The 13,819-nt window shown below is 38.9% G+C and overlaps 1 protein-coding gene across 1 annotated transcript in view; it reads left to right on the forward strand.

Moving 5' to 3' along the window:
* The window catches only part of LOC124862459 (cAMP-specific 3',5'-cyclic phosphodiesterase 4A-like), a 52,844-nt gene that overhangs the window by 8,338 nt on the left and 30,687 nt on the right, over window positions 1-13,819 (forward strand). The window lies entirely within an intron of this gene.

Below are 13,819 nucleotides of genomic sequence, written 5' to 3' on the forward strand. Positions count from 1 at the left end.
TCAGTTCCTCCCACATTCTCTCTATTGTCTTCTGCAACAACGACCCCCCCCACACACACTTTCTTTATGTGGCTGGAAATCAGCTGGCATTAAAAAAGGAGTTCAAACATACCTAGACATCAAAGAGAAATCGGTTTAATAGAAAAACATGATAAATTTTTTTCATTTGTTCTGAAGTGTAAAATCAAATCTCCTTTAAACCCAATTTTGAATCACTTTCTTCTTGGATTTCTTCTTCTTATGACAGAAAATAAACCTTAGCTGCAGGAAAAAAATTATTTATTCTTCCACCCTACTGCCGAAAAAGAACTAAAAAGAATTTTTTTTTTTGAGTGAAATCAAAATGCCCTCTTTAAACCAAGATAAAAGTCCTCAATGCTAAAAGGGTTTAAATATCAAATGTGCAATTTCAAAATGAGGGTGTTGTGTGTTTTATTTTTTCCTCTGAGTAAATACCTCATCTGGATTAACAAAACTACAAAATGTTTGAAAAATTTACATTAGAACACTGCTGTGCTTCCATTTCATGAGATCTGTCAGAAACAGAGGCGTTTTGTTTTAGTGGTAGCAAAAAATATATTTTTCCAATGCTGCATGCTACGAAGAGAGGCCAACCCCCTCTGATCTGCACTTTAGGCTGCTGTCTTAGTGAAGATTTGTCTAAATGACTGAAACTGACAATCCCTCCGTCAGCTGTGTGTCACTGAAGCGTGCACACGGCGGAGCAGAAACAACAAATGGTACAAGGCTGTGTGGCCGAGCGTCGTGTATGACTGTTGTGGGGCTGGTAAGTGGAGTTGCAGAGTAGTTCAAAGAAGAACTCACAACAAATCAGGGCCGGGAAGGATGAAGGCTTGCACCTGGAGACGTGCCGAGAGACTCGCTTCTCATCTGAGGTCTCAGGCAGATCTCCTGTCTGTGGACAGTTTTCTTGCCCAAAATTCCTGGCAGAGAGTCAGCTTCTTTGGACAGCTATAAAAGGAAGTCTTTCTGTTTGGAGTAACCAGACAGATGGCTTTTGTGTGCTCATTGTGGCCTTCTCCAACATTTCTGACAAAAAAAGCATTGATCGCATTGTCCTTTTTATATTGTTCAGGCACAAGATTTTTCTTGGTGCATCATTATTACTGCTGACAGATTGAGAGTGTGACCCAGGCAGGGTTATAGGGCAAAAACATTTTGTTTTACCCACTGCTGGTGTTATACAATGTGCTGAAAGTGCTTTTATTTGAGTTTCCATGCTGATAATACAAACTGTTTCAGCATGAGAGCTCCCTAAATGTGCCAATGAATATTTCATTGTGTGCTAATTTAGAAAATAGACTAAACAAATCAGGCAGTGAAGGCTGATTGCTGTCTGAATCTCTTGTAGGAAAGAAAAATATTTTCACGTTCTCATTAAGAAAAAGAAGCTAAACACTGTGTCGTGTAGAGCAGATATGGGCTCAGGGTAGTATAAATGCTTTTATTTTGATATTTTTTGCCACTTATGTGATGTAAGCAATATTTCTTCTTAAATTTGAAAAATATGTCCAATCATTTGTCTTCCTAAGTACCTATGACCTGATATTTAAAGATATTGTCCTCAAAAACTAGTCACAGAAACATTTAAAAGCAGTTTCAAATGTAACATTACAACTATTTAAACTCTTTTCCTTTATAAGAAATGTACTTGTGTTCTAGTCTTAGTCTGAAGCAGAGGATTTAGGGAGTCTTTAAAGAAGTTTCCAGACTTGTAAATAAACATAACTTCTCAAACGTGTTTCTCAGTTTTAAATGATAACATTTTTCAAATGTAAAAACAATAAAAAAAAAAAGGGCAAAGTTAAAATGTAATATCCAGCTAAACAACCCATTTGAATCTACATTACGGTGGCCTGGAAGAGTATTTGTTTTCCTTGAACTTTTTCACAATTTATCCAAATCTAGATCAGCTTTATTCGCCAAATTTGTGCACACAAACAAATAATTTGGCTTTGGTTCCATATTGCTCTCAATTAGGGCATTCTTTGTTTTCAGTAATATAAAAGGGAAACAAAAATGTTTTTGCAATAAATATACAGTGTTTTTGCAAAAAGAAAGACATGGTTAAATTGTGCAAATAAACATGGTTTCGATCGAGGCACTCTAACTGTTAAGTGTTCATTAGAGAGACAGTCTGGGGAAAAACTGTCTTCAGACCTAATTGCTTATCATAGTTTGGTCCTGTCCTGTTTTGTGGACAGACCAAAACACACAGAAATGGATGTGCACAAAACAGACTGAATAATGGCAGTGTAGAGGATGAAGGTTGTACTTCTTGAGTTGAGGACATAGAATCTCTTCTAGGCCTTCTTGCGAACAGTGTCTATGTGTGAGGACCGTCCCGGGTCCTGAGAAAGGGTGGTTCCTAGGAACCGGAAGTGATCCACAGTAGAGACGGTGTTGTTGAGGATTGGTGTTCTCCAGATTTGCAGCATCACATTCACAGTCTTGGGTGGGTTAAGCTCCAGTTGGTTCTGAACACTAGTTTACACTAAAATATCTGCCAATTCTTCGCAAAATAGTTGAAGCTGAGTCAGATTGAGTGGGGAGTGTCTGTGAATATCAAATTTCAACCTTTGCCACAGACAAATGAGATTGAGGTCTAAACTTTGACTGGGCCATTCTAACACATAAATATGCTTTGATATGACCATTCCTCTTAGCGTTAGCTGTATTTGAAGAGATGTTGTCCAGCTGGAGGTGAACCTCCGCCCCTGTCTTTGTCCCAGTTTTTTTTCCGGCCTCTAACAGAATCTATTTCAGTATTGACAGGAATGTTGCTCCAACCATCCTCTGATCAACTCTGAACAGCTTCCCTGTCTCTGCTGAGGAAAACTATCCCCAGAGCATGACGCTGAAGTGCAGTGTTAATTTTCAGAGACAGACAGGGTTTTGCATTTTGGTCAAAAAGTTAAATTTTGGTCTAATTTGACTAATTTTGATTTAACTTGACTTCTTATGGATTCCTTCTTGTCACTTATTTCTAAATGCCAGATTTGAAGATTGCATGACCAATAGTAGCCCTGTGAATAGATTTTCCTACTTGAGCTGTGCCAAACAGCCATGGGTAACTCTGTAGCTCCTCCAGAGTTACCATTGGCGTCTTGGTTGCTTCAGACGGGTTTTGGTAGATTTGTAGTTGTGCTGGATGGATGGAACAGTGTTTTTCTAGATGTTCAAAGCTTGAGATTGTGTTTTATAATATAGGCCTGCTTCAAACCTCTCCACAACATTATCCCTGGCCCTTCTTGTGTGTTCCTTGCTCTTCATGATGTTTGTTTACTAATGTTGATCACATAAAATCTTGAACAAATACATTCAGATCTGTGGTTATGATGTGACAAAATTTGAAAGGGTATGAATGTGTTTTGCATGCTCTGCAGAAAGTACAAGCAATACACATAGTTAAGGTTTGTGGGAGCTGTGTTTGTGTCTGGCAGGAGTAGGAGTAGTTTCATGCATACCTAAGTTTCCTGTGCTTTTAAAAGAGCCACTGTTCCATATCCTGACCTCTGCTAAGCCAAGTGTGAGCTATACAACCTGCCAAAACATTTCTTGTAGGTCATGTTCATGTTCACACATTAAGGGGAATTGTGCAAACTGTTAGAGGGCAGAAAGAGGAGAAAAACATGCCTCAAAGGTTCAGGGAGGTATTTTGATGTCATGCTTCTTTTCAGTCTGACATTTTTGGTTAAAAAAACTATCCTTTAATAAGTTTAATCATTATACAGTTTACCATGCCTGGATGGGATTTCCAAAAGATGCTTCTCTCGAATGGGAGATGCATTTTCCCTCCAACAAAGGCAGAGTAATTAGGACAATTGAGGCCATAGGTTTCTTTATTTGTGTGTTTATTTGTGATTCAAGTGCTTATTGTATGATTACTTGTGTGGATTGGGGGTTTTGTTGCGTGAGGATTCCTTAACGGAGATCAGAATTGACTCTGTGCATTTGTCCTTCTCAGGGCTTCTTATTTTTGTTTTTGGCTTGTTTTCTCAAATAGATCCTGAAAGCTTTCTGATGCAATTCACTGCAGAGGTAGTGCCTAGCCGAATTTGCGATATCCCTAAACTGAGCTTCAGCCACAAAGTCCAAACTCAGGACAGGTATTTACCGTAGCTTAAATCAGATAAATCCAAACTAGTTATACCTTGGAGGAAGAAGGTACCCCTGCTCACATAATGTCATTATTGTCAGCTTTAACTGGCAGACATCATCAAACAGGTGGGATGAGGGAGGCTCTCTCTAGGAGAGAAAATTACGAAGGCTCTCTTTACAGATGGCCATCATTGTGTTTTTTGTCGGATAAAATTTCATGCAATATCTGTCTGTGATTGGTCATGCTCAATGCCACTCACAGTTGCACAAACCAGTGATGCTGTGTACATAAACGCCAGCCTTCCTCTCTCTTAGGGTGCTATAAATAGGAGAAGAGAAGCCTGAGGCTCTCAGTGTAATAAGATTAAACCAAACCAGCCTCAGCTTGTGCTGTTTTATTGAGCTTTATTTCAGTTTCTATTCTATATTGCAGTATGTATACTGAAGATATTGATTATGACTGCTGCCTCTGCATGCTAAACTGAGTCCATGGAAGAGCATTTTTTGCACAAACATCAGTTTGTTGTGTCTGTTTGGGAAGATATGCATATGGGAAGGCAGATAAAGCACAACTGAGAGATGAGTGATGATGTGGAAGACTTGTGTGAGTATGTGTGTAGTGTCCTCGTTTTGCACCCTGCAGGGTATTGCACATAAAGACGAGCTCATCATCATGGTAAAGTGTTCGTCACCATGCAGGAGCGTCATAAATCTTCAACTTCTGACCTGAAATTAAAACCCTTCTTTGCGTCTTGACTTTTGGAGGCAGTTTTCCTCTCTTTCTCACTCTCAGCCAGTGTAAAAACAAAAGCCAACCGCAGTACGAAAGGCTCACATACTGCTTTCGTATAAAGACAGACGGCGAGTCACTTTGGCACAATTAATTGTGGCTGCCTGTGTGTGAGCATGTGTTTGGGTGAATGCTTACTTTTGTGAAACGAAAAAGTGTCTGGGGACAAGCAAAGTGGGAGACATGCATTCTGTTTAGACATACTGCCGACTCTCACAGCCCATATTCCCAAAGTCTGACATTTTGAGACAGTCTGCTAGACTCCGACTGCTATTTCTATCACAATGCTCAGGCCTCATTACCCGATAGCAGCATCTTTCTCCATTATCAGTTATGGAGAACATAGTTCCCCAGGTTCAGTCAATTCTCTGAGGATAAATATAGTACAAGTCACTAATCTCCCACTTCTGTTTCCATTAGAAGCAAACACTGCACTTTCATGCAATATAACAGTACATTGCATGGACAAATGAAGTAGGGGATGGAGAAAGATAGTGCAACGATCCATCAATGGGTTTAAAACAACCATGCAGATGACTGGGAAGCGTTCATCACTTGCAACTTTGTTGACTTTCTGATATTATTCAGTTTAAATTCAGCAACCTCTCACTAAAAGAGTGAATATGGGACCTGTCTGCTGTTCAGAAGGTTAAAAGTTCTGCTGCAGTCGCATCATGTGAAGAAAAGAACAAGTAGCAAAATGAAGACAATCAAAGTGCTCGAGCTTTAAAAAAGAGAACGAACCCAAACCAGGCACAAGAGGCCAGCGAGCAGCATAGCATTAAAATGACAGACAGATTGACTCATCAGACAAGCCCCGCTGTAAGGCAGTGGCCCCGAGGCAGTTTCACCATAAATGAATCTCTACTGACAAGCTTGCTTTCTTTCCACTAATGCAATCTCACTGCTATCTAGGATAATCATGTTCATTTCCTTATTGTTCTCTAACTAATATGACTGTCCCAAGTAATGCCTATTATTTTTATTACCATTATAACAGCAGTAAAATGCAGCTAATTTTGTCTTGATGGTTTAATTGTTTTTCAAGGTATATTTTGTAAATAAATGAATGTAAAACAAAGTGACAAGACAGTAATTCAGAATAAAAGAAAAATACAGGTTTGGTACTTTCATATGTTGATAATAAAGATGCATACACAATTGTTGACACCCCTGCAAAAGACATGCAACAAGCTTTGAAAATCTACTCTTATTGCAGCAGCACAGTCACACCTCTAGCCACTACAATGAGGAACATGTTAAGGATGGTAAAAAAAAAACACCTCCAAAGCTCACTGTTATAAAACTGCAACAAAGAGTAGCAACTTGAGGCCACCACATCTCCATAACAACAATTAGACAACATGAAGAACATTTATTTGGGACTGATGATAGGAAAGGTGCTTTAACTGGGACTGTGCTTTGGTCTGATGAGACTTAAGACAGCTCTCCAGGTTGTTCTGTAACAATCCATGAATATGGGGAATACCGCCTTACACTCACTTTGGGCCTGTTTCTCTTCCCTGTGGACCCTGCAAACATCTTAGAGTATATGGGGCTCATGAACCCTTTGATATTCCAAGACATTTCAAACAGCTGATAGCCGTTGGTCATCATTGGATCTTTCAACAAGATAATGATCAAACCTTTGAACCTTTTGCTAATTTTTGCCTTCAGCACATCTCTGTTAGAACTCATCTCTAAGGGTCTGACATTTAAACACACCTTAATATCCAGGTTAAATAACTACCTTTAGAGATGATCTTTTCAACACTTTTTTTCCAGGTTAAAACTGAAGTCTTCTTTGTGTAAAATGTATCTCTTTACCGGGATCTACACAGGAATAGGCTAAGGATTCTTAAAGTTTAAGACTGTTGCAACTTCTATTTTAATGCTTTACCACCATCGGTGACATGATCCTCAGTTTAAAATAAACAACAGAATACCGTTTATGCATAGTACTTTACATTAAGTAAAACACTTGCTTCAAACACTGAGTTTAGATATTACAACATGTTATTCAATACATTTACAGATGTAAACAAGTTAGATCGTTCTGCAGTTTCATAAATTAAATTGTGCACTACAGCAAAAATTTGCATGCGCCTGCTCCCTCATAAATCAAGCAACTCATCTGTAAAGTTATGAAGATAAAATCTGTTTCATTTGCTTTTCTCATTTCTGAAATTATAACCAGAGGAACAAACACGCTCAATGATAGTACCATGCAATAGAGTAAATCAACTTTGTAAGTCCAGAACAACGTAGCCTGCAGAGTCAAAACAGAAAAAATCCAATATTATAACTGAGAGGACAAAAGGTAACTCATCTCGAATAGGAAGACAAAGATTGTCCTCTGCTGTGTCTGATGTGTGAAGTCTGTAAAGAATCGTACAGCTTTCTGCTGAGATGATTAGGATATAAACACAGATGTACAGATGGCTGTTTCCTTCAGCAGACTTGGAAAGCCTAAAATTGCACTCACTTTCTGCCAGAGAATCAGAATGTTCTATAAATACTTGTTCACTTTGTAAAGCTGAACTGATCAAATGCAGTTCTCCTGCACTTGATCAGTCATTCATAGACACATCTATTTTAGACAACTGCAGATGATTAAAAGCAAACACTAATAAAATGTGGAAATTATGAAGCTTATAATAACCAGAATCCAAGAAGAAGATACTCATCATGCCATTCTGGTGAAATATTCTACGAATAACTTGTGTTGCTCTTTTTTCCTCAAAATCAGGATGGATTGATTGTGTAGTACACAAGTACACCTAAAAAAAAGTTTATTCTCGAGAAAAGGTTCCATATTTTTTGTCACTCATTTAAGAATTTGAAACTGATATATTATATAGATTACTTAGACATATTGTAGTGACATATTTAAAGCCTTAATCTGATGATTATGGCTCACAGATGATAAAAAAGCAAAATTCAGTGTCTCGGAAAATTAGAATATTACATAAGATCAGTTAAAAAAGCATATTATAAAAATAAATCTCTGGTCTTTGTAAGGTCTGCTCATTTCTATGCACTCAGTTTTAGCACAGGAGACAATACTGTTAAAGTAGTTAAAGATGCTTAGATAGATCCAACAGATGCCAGTTTTCTTTCTTTCATTGTGTGCAGGATTTATGATTTATGCATCATTTAAGGATTTGGCCCAATGGGCAGAAGAAAACAAACCCAATGCAGTCTAACTTTTCCTCAGTGGAATTCCAAACATCATTCTGATATCATCAATATAAACAGCAGTTACAGCTTGGGAATTTTGCTGAAGCTAGAATGTAAAAAAAGTTCAGATTTTGCAAGAAATTGGACAAGCGTCAGGTTGCCGTTTGTAAAGGACAGGTATATTTTTCAGGTTTCCAGTAGTGGTGAGGTCAGCCTTTCAGTTTGTTATCGTACCCTTCTCCACAGTGGTAATAACACTTTAATCCAGTCTGTAGTTTATTAGCAATAAATGTTTGCAAGCTTGGTCTCAAGTAATGTGGTTAACATAAAAAACATGATGCACTGTGACATTCATGGTTAATTCAAAGCACTGTTGCTAGCATGCCTGTAGATTCTTAATGCTGTTATATTTAAAAATGGATATAATGACTCTGACAGCTGTCACATGACAAGGAAATTATCATCCAAATATGCGAATTCCATTAGGCCTAAAGGGTGCATGTTGGAGTTTAGTCCCAAAACTTTTTTTGCCATGGTTTGATCCTAAAGCTCATAGTTTTTTAAGCGACCGTTACATCATTTTACTACCAACAGAGGTGGCTTGCTGGTGGACACCGTGGAGCCACATAATTCCTCTGAAGAGCCATACAATTCCTTGAGGGGTTAGTTGAGAACATCACAGGCCTAAAAAAAGAGCAAATATTGGATAGGCGAGCAGCTAACATGCTGGCATGTCAACTTTAAAAGTGTAAATCTGTCAGCCTTGTCCTCTCAGCTCATCTCTGTCGGAGCTATGCACAAAGTGTCCAAAAAAGAGGGAGGTGTGACTTCTTTCTACTGTCTCAGAAAAAAAGAAGAAGCTTACAGCATGGTGGTGAATACATAAAATAAGGAATATTATGCCAAACAAATAAACAGGAATCAACTGCTCAGTCTTGTGTTCAGCCACAACATAAACGCTCTGAGGTACGATTCAGAGCGTGAAGCTAAATGGACCGTTTCACATGTCTCCAAATCGACCTTGAACGCTTTTACAATTGGCCTGCATTTGTTTTAGCATCACATTAAATTTGTAATTATCTGTCATTCTGGGGTAATATGCAGCCAACCGCCTTTGTTCTGGAGAAATGTCTATGCCGAATGGGATGCCAAGGCTGCTTATTAGGGGGCAGTTCACGTGTAGATTGGATTCAATATGACAGAATGTGAAATTACAGAAATGCTATGGAACTTTTTATCTCATGAAATTCAAAATAGATTTGTCCAAAAAGATTCTGTTTTAGCTTTTCTTAACTCTTAAAATGTTCAGGTCATCGAACAAATTCTAATCTCAGATGAAGGTTCATGCAAAAAAGCTGTTTTTATTTATTGAGTGAAAAACCTGTCTGACAACATGAAGTAGGCTAAAATATATTTAAAAAGCAACACATCATACCCTGATCTAAAGAAATCAGGTGACAATCAGATTAGACAAGAAGGTGTTGACATCTATCAGTCCTGAAAACAATTTCTAAGGCTTTGGGCCTCTAGCAAACCATTGTATAAGCCATCATCTACAAATTAAGAAATCATAGAACATTGGAGAACCTTCTCCAGAGATCCCATCCTACCAAAACCCACAACAATATCTAAAGCTCTGCAGGTGTTACTTACTGCTCAGTGAAGGTCAGTGTTCATGATTCAACAATAAGAGACTGGGTAAAAACTGCATCCATTGGAGAATTCCATGTTCATAACAATTTATGACCAAAAAGAACATGAAAGCACCTCCCACATTTGCCAAAAATATCTTGATGATCCTCCAGACTTTTAGGGAAATATTTTGTGGACTGACGAGACAAAAGAGGAACGTTTTGGAATGTATCCCTGTTACATCTGGTGTTTTTCAGAGAAAGAACACCGTACTGTCAAAAATGCAGTCAAACATGCTCTTGGTAGTGCGATGGTGTGGTTATTCAGAATCTGTATACATACCAAACTGATGAAAACATGAATTCTGCACTCTTCTGGAAAATCTAAAAAGTTGCCTCAAACACAAATGCACCTGTGTTATGCAGCAGGAGAGTGATTGAAAGCTATTTGGAGTGGTCTAGTCAAAGTCTGGACTTCAATCTGACTGCGATACTGTGGAATGACCTTATAAAGTCCTCCAATTGTCCTAAATTAAAGACATTCTACAAAGAAGAGTGGGGCGCATGTTGCCACCAAGGCTGCCATAACTAGTTGTTAGGTGTAAAGGGGTGATTACTTTTTCACACAGATGCAGATTTGTTTGAAATGCCTTTTTTTTCTCTAAATAAATATCATTTGATTTATTTGATTTGAAAACTGCTTTATGTTTTAATTTTTTTTGTAATGATCTCAAACAGTAAAATATGACAAAAAAGAAAGAAGAAATCCAGAAGTCCTGTAGATAGATAGATGGATAGATGGATAGATAGATAGATAGATAGATAGACAGACAGACAGACAGACAGACAGACAGACCAGACCAGACCAGACCAGACCAGACCAGACAGATGGCAGACCAAGGGAAAACATGAAGAAATTATGAAGAACAAGGTAGTCTGATGGTGGGGGGAACCGTGCCACAGGGACATACAGGTAGCTCCTGATGACTCATTTTTCTCTTTCTTTTCCCTTCTACTTTCTCTCCCATCTGGAATAAAATAAAAGAGGCCCAACAGCCACAACTAGCAGAGAGCCAGTTACGGGTGATGTGCTAAAAATACTACCCCTTGTGTGGGCTTGTTGGGGGGACGGGTTGGTGGGGTAACTGCATGGGGAGCCAGTTTTATAGATTTTGGCTGCATTGCAGAGATGTCCGTGCTATCACTGCTCTCCACACCCCTTGACTTTTTTAGGAATCTAGACATTTCAATTAAAATTTAGTTCATAACACCTTTAATCTTTCTGACCCATGTTGCCTCCATCCATCGAACCTCCTGCCGCTTGCACTTCCTCCCCAAGAAAGTCCGTTGAACATCAAAAGTAAATCAATATGATAAGATTGCTCTGGCTGTTATAGAATGGTTACTCTCCCCTTGAAGAGTTTTTGTCTCTTAGCTCGAAAATGAATCCAGGAGTGAGTAGCAGGAAACTAAACAGAGCACCTATTGATTACATTTGTCATTTCTCCGGATGGCTCAGTTGATCCATCTGTTTAGCTCAGCTTCCTTCTCAAATGAAGGAGAAATAAAGTGCAGCGCCTGTAACAAAAACCAAACAGCAAGGTGGAACAAGGCCCATTATAAGACTGCTCTACTGGTTCCCTACCCTGCTATTTAGAAACTGGAACACTGGTTAAGTAAAAAACACGGACGTTTGGGAGGCACGACTAAAATACTAACACTTCACACTCAGCAATCGCTGGGATGGCAGGCTAGAGGGACATTTACATATAGAAGAGTACAGATCTCCGTGGAGTAATAAAAAAATTGAAGAGTGGAGAGGGGGAATGGGAATAAAAAAAAGTGTTTCTGTTGCTGCAGGTTGTCCATAACAGAGCTGTAATGAATCATTTTAAGAGAAACCAGTGAGAAAAGAGAGAAAAGGAGAAAAACACATATTGAGGAGAAACTGATAAATAAAGAGAGAGAGAGAAAGGAAATAACCATTCTGTCAATCTAGGCCGACCCTGTTGCCCCCTGCCGTATAATATATGCAGCAGACAACAGCAAAATAGCTGGCAGGGAGTGCAGGCAGTGAATTTTTTAAAGGTAAATTCCAGCTTTGAGGGTATTTGAGACTTTAGAATGCTCATTCTTCCTTGAAAAGAAAAAAAGACATGCCCCCAATAAGGGGTTACATGAAAATAATCTTTGACGTTCAGATGGAGCAGGAAATTGTTTGATTTCTAAACTCTTAAGTTATGTCGACGCTTCAAGCGATTCCTCTGACCTAAGTCTAATCGAACATGTGTTTTACTTCATGATGACAGACTGCAGGCTGACAGACCACACAATGAGCGAGGATGGCTGCGCTTTGAGCTCCATAAAAACTAGGATATATGGCCAAATATTGAATACAATGATTGCTCTGATGTCTCAACACTTCCCACAGTTACTCTGAGTTTGCATACGCTCATTATGGGCATGAATGACATATTAGTTTGGGTTTAGGCTTACATTTATTATGGATTCTAACTTTACATACAGGCTTACAAATATTCATACATCGCATGAGGTTACTTATCCCTCAGTTAGTTGCACCTCAACAGTATTTTTGTGCTGATCAGCAATCTTTAGCTGGATATTTGACAACTATTTTTGGCAGTTTATTTAAATTTTTCTGCACAGACTTGATTCTTAAGATTAATCCACAAATTTTCAATGTGGTCAGCATTAGGACTTTGGCATGGCCATTCCACAAGCTTAACGTTAGCCTGCTTTATCCATTCCAGAAATGTGTTAGGAATCATTGTCTTGTTAGAATACCTAATTGGGTCCAAGTTTCAACCATCTGACCCAAACTGGCAACCTCAGATAATAGCTCAAGCCTATTATAAACTAGAAGATGCTGGAACTAATCTTAAAAGGTGGTTAAAATATTCCACTGAGAAATGTGACACTGTTTCAAGAGGCCCAATCAGTTTTCACTTCCTGTTATGTAAACAGTCAGTCAGTCATTTTCTACCGCTTATTCCATAGTGGGTCACGGGGGAGCTGGTGCCTATTTCCATCAATCTATTGGCGAGAGGCAGGGTACACCCTGGACAAGTCGCCAGTCCATCGCAGGGCAACACACAAACAACCACGCACACACTCATTCACACACCTAAGGGCAATTTAGAGTGACCAATTAACCTAACAGGCATGTCTTTGGACTGTGGGAGGAAGCCAGAGTACCCAGTGAGAACCCATGCATGCACGAGGAGAACATGCAAACTCCATGCAGAAAGACCCCCGGTCAGAATCGAACCCAGGACCTTCTTGCTGCAAGGCAACAGTGCTACCAACTGTGCCACCGTGCAGCCGTTATGTAAACATATGTGACTTAATACGCTCGTCCGTGTTGTGTAAGCAGTTATTAATCCTGCAGCTCACATTCTTTTTGTTTGTTATATAAGAACCAAAATTTAATCTCAAATGTGGCCTACCAGCAAAATCTATTGTTATTTATGTCAGCTTTCAATATTGTCTTGCTAATGTACTAACACGTCAAAACCTTTTATACTTAGTAAAACAATGTTTCACTAGAGTAATACAACATTAAACAATAAATCACTCTATACCTCCTTGGTACAAAATATTGCTTGTTGTGAAAGCAACCTTTGCAACACAGCCCCCCCCCCCCCCCCCCTCCTGTTTTCAAGTGCGTCTTTGAAAAGTTTCCCTTTTTCAAGTGCTACAAAGCAAATTCCCCTAGTCCTTCAACTTGGAAAAATAATTTTTGGGGATTTCACTCATTTTCATTTACGTGTTAACACTCATCAGCTACGGGTTGCATAGTAGGTCATTTCAAAAAGGTACAACTCAACAGAGTTGAAAGTTGAGGTAACAGAACAATTTGGTCTGCACCTGAGAGAGACTCCTGAAAGCTTCCAGGAGTTCAGAGATCTGCTGATGTGAAGTGACGGATGCCTCTGGTGGGTTTTGAGGAAGACAGAGTAGAAGACAAAAACAGTAAAGCCCAGATTGCTTGAATGAGTGAAAACATTGTGCTAAGAGCAACGTGAGTGAGCCACCAGGAATCCTGATGGAATTTATTTATTACAGTGATCTTTAA

The sequence above is a fragment of the Girardinichthys multiradiatus genome, chromosome X (genome assembly GCF_021462225.1).
Source record: "Girardinichthys multiradiatus isolate DD_20200921_A chromosome X, DD_fGirMul_XY1, whole genome shotgun sequence".
In the NCBI taxonomy this organism is placed as follows: domain Eukaryota; kingdom Metazoa; phylum Chordata; class Actinopteri; order Cyprinodontiformes; family Goodeidae; genus Girardinichthys; species Girardinichthys multiradiatus.